We start from the raw sequence: 8,827 nt of genomic DNA, 5'->3' as shown, positions 1-8,827 counted from the left end.
AAGAGCACACTGCTGGCTCATGTTAAGTTTTTCATCTATCAAGACTCCCAGGTCCTTCTCTGCAGGGCTGCTCTCAAGGACTGCTCCTTCCAGTCTGTATGGATGCCTGGGATTCCTCCAGCCCAAGTGCAGAACTCTGCACTTTGCTGTGTTGAACCTCATCAGCTTCACCCAGGCCCACCTTTCCAGCCTGTCGAGGTCCCTCTGAATGGAATCCCTTCTTTTGATAGTACATCTGGATAATGATGTGTATGTGACAAGCACCACTGTTCACAGTACCTCCACTTCACCCCAAACTGGCTTCCACCAGTTTTACAAGGTATACTGTAGATATTAGTATGCAAAATTATGTGTGAAGGAATTGTCTTGGCTCATTAGAGAGTCATATAGCTAATTAATAATTTACCTTACTAAAGGATCACTGTTGATCCTCTGTTTCACCTTCCCCTGTCAAAGCAAGGCCAACTTCCAGGATGTTTTGTTATTCAGCACCTCCATTGCGTGCTTATGAAAGGTGAGTTGATGCTCAAAAAAAGTCCTGTTATGGAATTGAAAGATATACAGAATGAACCACATGAATAAGTCAGTGAATGAACTAGCATACTGTGTTACACGGAAGATGAGATAAGAGCTTGAGAGACATGACAGCCCTTCCTCTTACTGTAACTGGCTCTGCAATTGACCTTGGGAAGATTTCATCTTTTTCATATCTCATTTAAGAAGATAATGATGTTTGTTTCCTTTGTCAAGGACTCTGTGATGTACAAAATAAAGGAGCTGTATGTCAACCACCATTATTATCTTGATTTTCTCATCCTGTAGAGCAGCTTTGGTCCCTACTGTGAATGAAATGTTTTCTTTTCTTGGAGGCAAACAACAGACAAAGGGAACAGGAGTCTGTCCTTCTAGAATTATAGAAAATGAATCAAGGAAAGCAACTTGAAACTCTATCTTATCTACACTTCAACCTAAATAATTATTTCCTAGAATATTTTGTCTTCAATTTGTCTAAACTTTTTAGAAAAGTCTAAACTTTTAGAAACCTTCAATTTCACAGATTTTTTTACTCCATATTTTTCCAATGTATTGCTGTTTTTACTATTTGAAGGATTCCACTATATTTGAAAACCATTAAGGTGATATTCTTCTGCCTTTTCTTTTTTTGGATCAAACAACCTCAGCCTCTTACACCTTTCCTCTTGAGTGATGTTGTAAAGTCTTTTTCAGTTTCTCAAGGTCACACTGAATTTTTGTCCCAGTTCCTTCCCTTTTTATCAGCTGAAAATTCAATCTCTATACATATTGAAAGTAAGGCTGATAGGAGAGAAGTATAGTTAATAGTGAGTTCTGCAAAAATTCCTCTAGGAACTGCTCTTGATAAATCTTTCAAGTCTAACTACTGGTGTACCTTCCTGGTAATTACTCTCTGACTGGTTCACAATCAATTTTCTATCTGACAAGAATTTCATCATTTTGCCCTAGTTTGCATTTCAGAATGTTGTAGAAAATAATTTGAAAAGCCTTGCTACTGCTTTGTTACTGATGTCCACAAAATCTGTTCCAAGGTAGACTGACTTGATGTTTGTATTTTTGTTCCCGTTTTTTTTTTTTTTTTTTCCTTGATGGATCCATGTATTTTATATGTACATATATGTATTTTACATACTTACAGACTGAAACTCTAGGGTGATATAAATAAAGTTTTTCTTCTTCTATTACAAGATAATTTCATTGTAAGGCTATTTTCACTGTCACTGTACTATGTTTTCTTGTGTTAAATCTCCACAGAGAGCCTGAACATTTCTTCATTATCCTAACATCTATGAACAGTATGAACTACTTTATGCCATACTTTTTGTTGTGGTAGCCTGAGCCACTAAAAGTGCATTTTGACTTTGTAATGAAGAGGTTAAGCAACATAGATGTCCAGATGAAGTCTGATTAATAGCCTTTTATTTTCTTTTCAGTGTCAGATATAACAATAAGTCACAGTCAGCCCTGTTTTAAATTCCACAGATTTCAATACATTTAATAATGAGATTTTTTTTTTTCTGGTTATGATTTCTTTTAATAAAAAAGAAGATTGTATCATTGTAACCAGGAAAGGAAATGCTTACAAATTTTGCACAGTAGGTGAAATACATAAAGAGTTTACACCTACTGTGAATCCAAAGTGGGCTGGAGATTAGTTTTGTTCTGTCTTTCATTTAGTGCAATAAAGTGGTAAAAATGCAGGTTTCTTTTTTTTTTATTTTAAGTTTTCATTTCTTTTTGCTTTCAGTTTCCCTAGAGATTTTGTGCTCTACTTTTTCATCTAATCAAACATCAACAAAATCATTTTATTTACCTAAGACATCAAATCCCTTTCAGAATGTTAAATACTGCAGAATGCCCATGTAGTTCAAAACAAATTAATATAGACCATTCACTTTTGGAAAGCACTTGACCAGTTTTTTCTTCAAGGACTTGTGATCTTATCTAATTAGTCTTGAAAATGGTTTTGTTTTGGAGGTAGCTGAGAGCATGTGTGAGTCATAGAATGACTGATATACTTTCAAAATATTTGTTTATATGATTAAGAAGCAAAAGGTGCCCTCCAATCTCTTCAATCATTTCACTGTTCTTAGGACCAGATGTTATCTTCAGAAATGAGGGCAAATTTGCTTAACATTTAAAATACTTTGAGCAAATAATAAACATTTATTCTAAATCCAGACGGGCTGTTCTTCTCTCTTACTATGACAAAGATTATAGCATGAGGCACACCCAGTGACGTGAAGGCAATTTTTGTTTTGTACCATGTTGTTAGAGCCACTGTTGGGATTTTGAGTTAGAAACAAGAGAGAAAATAGAGTGTTTTGATGCATAATGCTGATGGGATTAAAGAGTATTCGATATTTATTTGTTAGTAATGCTTTTTTTTGTTTGTTTGTTTTCTTATTGAACTAAATAAGATAAAATGCTTATTATTTTCAAGTATTTTTTTTATTGTGACAGATTTCTCAGTTAGCTTGGCCAGTTTCCTTCATCTGCTATTGTTAGAATTATTTTGTTTCTTGCTGTTCCATAATATCTTTATTTCTTCCAAACTCTCCAGCCTGCATATTGATAATTCACATTAAATCTTCAATCATAAATTTGCGAATTTGTATTCCTTTGTTTTTCAAAGGCTCCTTCTGCTAGTGATTTTTCTTCCTTGAAAGAACATTGTGAAAGTCTTCCAGAACCTCAGCTAATTCACTAGAACACTTGTATTAAAAGCATCTTCCTTGACGTCTTGAAAGTTAATTTCCCATCGCCTGCTTACATAATTTTCAGATATCACTCCATGAAAGAGAAACAATTTGATACATTTTTAATGATAAAACATGACTGCAAGCAATTTTTCCGTCTAAAAGAATGCTATGCAATCTGCTAGTATTAAAAAGTATACTACAATAATCTGTAACAGCAGGTTATCTAACAGGTAGTTATAAAAAGACTTAAGTAGTATATTTTTCACTACATTTTCTATTATCTGTCATGTAAAGAATGCATGCAAAAATTTTACTTTAAGGCAATTTTATACCCTTTGGATTTAATAACTGAAACTCCATAATAAACAAATCTATACAAAGGGAAATAAAGTAACAAAAAGAAGAAGCAACAAAAATTAGTGGCAAAGATGAGCATTTGATTTGTAAATTTAAAAAAAAAAAAAAGGAAAGGAAAAAAAGAAAGAAAATAGGAAACTGAAAGCTATTAAAAAAAAATCATGAGAAAGCTTTTGTTGAAGTTAGTAGTTTGTAGTATAGATTTTGAAATCATTCATCTGTAACTGGCATTACAGAATTACTCATAACTGAATTTCTCAATTTCATTTAAATGTGTTTAATTCTAAGTTTCAGGATAAAATTGTTCAGTCTTTAGTTCATCATTTTAAAAAGTAATTAAGATGATTTTGTGACAATCAATAGATGTTCATATGATAAGAGCTGAATAGTTGAATTTGGAAGGAACTCATGAAGACTGTCAGTTAACCCCCCAACTCAAAGCAGTGTTTTCTAGAGGAGGTTGATCAGGGCTGAATCTAGTGGTATAATCATAGAGCTATTATGAGGCCTCTGAGGATGGAAACTCTATAGCCCCTCTGAGCAGTTGTCATTGAAAGAAATACATATATTTTACATCTTCCTCACTTCAGAAGTAACCAAAATATTTTGTACATTATTTTAAGGTTGAAAATAGTGGTTTTATGATCAAACCCATGATGTTCTAAGAAATCATCACCCTAGAAGTAGCAGATAGGTGGTTTCCATGCTAGAAGGTATAGGAGAGAGCGCCTTACCTTTAGATTTCAATTTTTGGCTGCACATTTTCATAGAATGGTTTCAGTTGGAAGTGACATAGGATCACCTAGTTCCACTCCCCCTGCCACGGGCTGGTTGCCTCCCACCAGCTCAGGCTGCCCAGGGTCCTATTCAGCCTTGCTTTGAACATCTCCAGGGATAGGGCATCCACAGCTTCTCTGGGCAGCAATGCCAAGGCCTCACCACTCTAATAGCAAATAATTTCTTTGAAGTATCTAATCTGAGCCTCTTTTAATTTAAAATATTTCCTCCTTGCCCTATCTCTATACTCTCTGATAAAGTGTTACTCTCCAGCTTTCTTGTAGGTTCCCTTTAGGTACTGGAAGGGCCTCTTTAAATTTTGTGATTATAGACAGGCTTAAAACATTTCATTATTTAAAAATGTGAAAATTATTTCTAACCTGGCTTCATTGCTGCCTATATTTCAGAAAACTTTTATCATAGACTGAATATTATAGGTGGTACCCATTATATGCTTCATTTTCCTGTGTAAAGTTCTTTCAAAGCACTTTTTTAGAAGTAGAGGTCCTCAGTTGTGGAGCAGATAAACAATCTCTTACATCCCATACTTACTGAGGGATACACTTAAATCAGTTTATGCCAATGGTTAACTTAAACATGTGCTCATTTGCCTGACAGGTAGCTACCTTCTTCACTGCAACCTCTGAAAGAATATTTTACATTAAGAAAAAAAAAGCTTTTTCTGTTTATGAAATGAAAATTTTCTCTAGCTGATAAATTCACTCATGCAAATTTGTTCTCATTTGAAGATATTAACATAATTTGATTTAACATTTTATCTGTATCACACCTAATTTTGAAGATCATTTATTATATAGAGTGGAATATAAACTCACATAATGTGTAATGTCATAGCTGTAGACCACAGATGATTCATGAAAGCAAGAAGGAGTCTATTTTTGAAAATATTCAATTCTGCAGTTTATGTGAGTCAAATATTTCTTGAAGGAAATAAACCCTCTAAGTGGATAAACATATTTTGCGTGCTTGGATGAGATCATGCTAATTATCCATTGCAATCTGGTACAGGCATAATCCTGCTAGTGCTGGGACTGACAGAGGTTACAGACATAGCAAAGCATAAATTCATCTCTCTGCTGCTTTCTTGTAACTTTGCCACAGAGGCAGGATGATAAAGACATATACGTTCCCACAGGCTGGGCATATTTCAACCATTAGCAATTTGAAGACATTTTGAGGGAAGTTAGGTGGCTGTAAGTCATAAATCTTCATCTTGGAAACAGAGTATATTTGATAAAATAAAAGGCCAATCTGGGCAGAAGTTCTCCAGTCAGCTGAGCTGCGAATTGCTAAAAAAGCCTTTCAGCTGGAGAAGAGCTATTTGTACTAGAGATGCTCAGAATGATATGTGAGATTTTCTGGCAGGATAAATCTGCCAGCGTTTCTTTTACTGTGTAGGCAGTAAGAAATACAGCTTGTAAGAGAAGTGGGAAAATTAATTTGGAAAATTTGCTCTTTCTTTGTAGGACATCCGGGGGGATGACTGTTTTCCATAGCCTGAAATCTCTTGATACCAATACTGGCTCAATTTCCCATTAACAAGAAAAGTTTTAAATGAATTAACTTAGAAATTTTTATTGTAATGAGACTTTACTCTGATGTGAAACTAGACTTCTGGAAACAAAGTGGGTCTCAAAATACCAATCACTAGCCATCTGCACCAGATCTTACTGTAATTGTACTGCAAGCACAACTAGTTAATCAAAAGTGCTCTGTTTGGGTCTTAACAGAAGCTGAAATGTGCAAACGAGAAGATCTCACAGTTTCAATAAGTTCCCAGATATTTTCATGGGCTTTGGCACTGGGCAAAAATAGAACTGATGAACTGGGAGATGGTGCTATAAAGAAGATGGGGAGATTTGCCTATGCTCTTATTTTTCAAGCACCAAGAGTTACAGGTGTAAAGTGGCAAGAGGCCATGAGTGGCCATGCTACATTCTTCTTGAGGCTTCGCTATAATCATCTCTTCAAATTCTTGAATTTATACCTAATCACAGTTCTGTGATGACAAAATCACAGAGTGGTTGAAATTAGAAGGTTCTCTGGGTCCATCTGCTCCAACCCCTGCTCTAGCAGGGATACCCAGAGCAGGGTACCCAGCGCCATGTCCAGGCAGCTTTTGGAGATCTCCAAGGAGAGGACCCCACAATATTTTGTAACAAACTGTTCCAGTGCTCAGTCACCCACAAAGGAAAGCACTTTATAATGTTCAGTTGGAACCTTTTCTGTTCCAGTTTTTGCATATTGCTTCTTATTCTCTCTCAGCACCATTGACAAGAGCCTCCTTAGTCTTCATTGCATTCTCCATTTAGGTATTTACATATAGATACATCTCTCAGTATGGGGAATACCATGGTGATTTTCTACACTGTGTCTTTGACAGCTTGTGTCTCTTGAGACATTTTTTTAAACCTGAATGTTATATAATTTGTTGGTCAGTTCGCTCCCTTGTGTCAGCAGAGCTTTTTATGCATAACCAAAGTATTCCATAAATGCTAGATCTTTGGCCCATGTATTTTGTTGTCTATTCTGAGAAGATGTAGTAAACATCAGAAGACATAGAAGTGTCTTTGCCTTCATCCACAGTGCAGATCAGGTACGTGCCAGCTGAAGAGAAACCTTCCCATACGCCAGATGTTCCAGATGTAAAGTATCAACAGACTCCAGTGAGATAACTTGGCTAGTGGAGAGAAGGGAGATCAGAAATTAGATCCAACTTCAAGCTTTAGTGAACTCCATAGGATGGCATACATTGTGTGTATCACAGATCATTTTCATAAAATATTCAGCATCAGAAGCATCTTGATACCAGAATCTGGTCTGTTATGTTTTAAGCACTTATGTCCTATAAAGATATTGCTTTGTACCTCTGTAGAATCCTACAACAACTCTAAAGCCTCCAAGCCTGAAATTGCTTACCAAAAGCATAAAATAACTATTCTCAGCTAAATGTTCAAGTGTTCATTTTTATCATTCTTCTGATGACTTTTAATTAAGGAATTGATGAAAAAAAAAACAACATGGAAATGAAAATTTCACAGTTGATTGCATAAAAGAAATTGTAAAATGTTCTTTTCAATGCTGCTCAGTTTTCAGCACTACTTGGAAACATTTCCAGACACCAAACCTGATACTGCTCTTTTGGTCAAAGAGCCCCTGGAAACTGTCAATATATAGAATTCCTGTTTGCTAACATATCAGCCTCTACTTCCTGATATTTCTTTTTTTTTTCTTTTTCTCCCCCATGAAGTTTAGCTAAAAGGAAGTTTGTATTTGAGAGTCAAAAATTAGTTATTGCCTTCTTCTTTGTAAGATCATTTTGACAGTTTTATCTGTTGAGAAATAATATCATCTAGAAATTGGAATTGCGGTCAAATTGGAATTGTTAAAAAAAATCTTTCTCCCTCTTCAGATCTGATCAAAAAGACTACTTGGCTTTTAGATTTAAAAAAAAAAAAAAAAAAAGACTAAATTCTGCAAATAAACCATTTCTGTACAATTTCTGGAAGAAGTGGGATTTTCTTCCTGGAGTAAACACATGTAATTATTTCTGGGAAGAATCAAAGTAACATTTTTCATCACCTGACTTCATTGGCTGGTAAATATTAAGAAACATCTATTCTACACAGATAAAATATGGCACATGAAGCTCATCATCCACAAGAATGGATGCAGTAACCAGATCCAACATTGCTGTTAAGTGCATCTGGTTGTGAGCATGGGAGGCGTTGCTGAAATAAATGGAATAGTTACAACATATGCAAAAGGGTAGTTCACATTGTGATTTAAGAGGAGCTGGTAACACAGATGAAGGGATGTTGTTCTTAATAAGAAAGTTGGAATGGACATAGAGAATGGGATTCATCTGACCTTAGTGCAGAAGACCACTGAACTGGTCATTGTGGGCACTCCCTTTCCTAGAAGAGTTAAGTATTTAGGGCATAATTCATGTGGCTGCTTGTCACTGTTTTGTGTTTTTTGGTTTTCAGTATTCCACATCATAACATCATGTAGTGCACTGGGAATTAAAGTGCTAATGCTCCAATTCCAGGTACCTGTCCCTGTACATCACGGAAGTCATGGGATCTGGCCCTTCCTGGTGGGGCGGTCTCTTACTGCCTGGCAGTGGGTGCTGGAGGGTGCTTTCCTAGCTGTTCCCAGCTTTTCAGGTTTGACTCGGTCTCAGGAACTCCCTCTCTCTCCTATTTTATTTGATTTATTAATCTCAATTTCAATTAGATTGTATTATATTGTGTTATCTTGCATTCCGATATCATAGTTAGTAAAATAAGTTTTCCTCCATAGATCATTGCTGCTGTTTTTTTTCCTTCCTTGAGCCCAGCTCCCATCTCCCTATCCCTTTTCCTTTCCCTTCCCATTTTGTGGTGCTGGGGGGGGCTCAGGGGCCTACTGCCCCCCTGTCACGGGCATAGATT

The 8,827-nt window shown here is 35.9% G+C and overlaps 1 long non-coding RNA gene across 1 annotated transcript in view; it reads right to left on the bottom strand.

Annotated features, from left to right (window-relative positions):
* Positions 1-1,936: 1,936 nt before the first annotated feature.
* LOC146545831 (uncharacterized) overlaps positions 1,937-8,827 on the bottom strand; it is a 30,685-nt gene continuing 23,794 nt past the window's right edge. The window contains exon 3 of the long non-coding RNA XR_014881133.1: positions 1,937-7,071. This is a non-coding gene — a long non-coding RNA (uncharacterized LOC146545831). The remainder of the gene's footprint in view (positions 7,072-8,827) is intronic.

Source organism: Meleagris gallopavo, chromosome 1 (genome assembly GCF_905368555.1).
Source record: "Meleagris gallopavo chromosome 1, MGAL_WU_HG_1.1, whole genome shotgun sequence".
Classification (NCBI taxonomy): Eukaryota; Metazoa; Chordata; class Aves; order Galliformes; family Phasianidae; genus Meleagris; species Meleagris gallopavo.
This window is presented reverse-complemented; position numbering and strand designations above follow the sequence as displayed.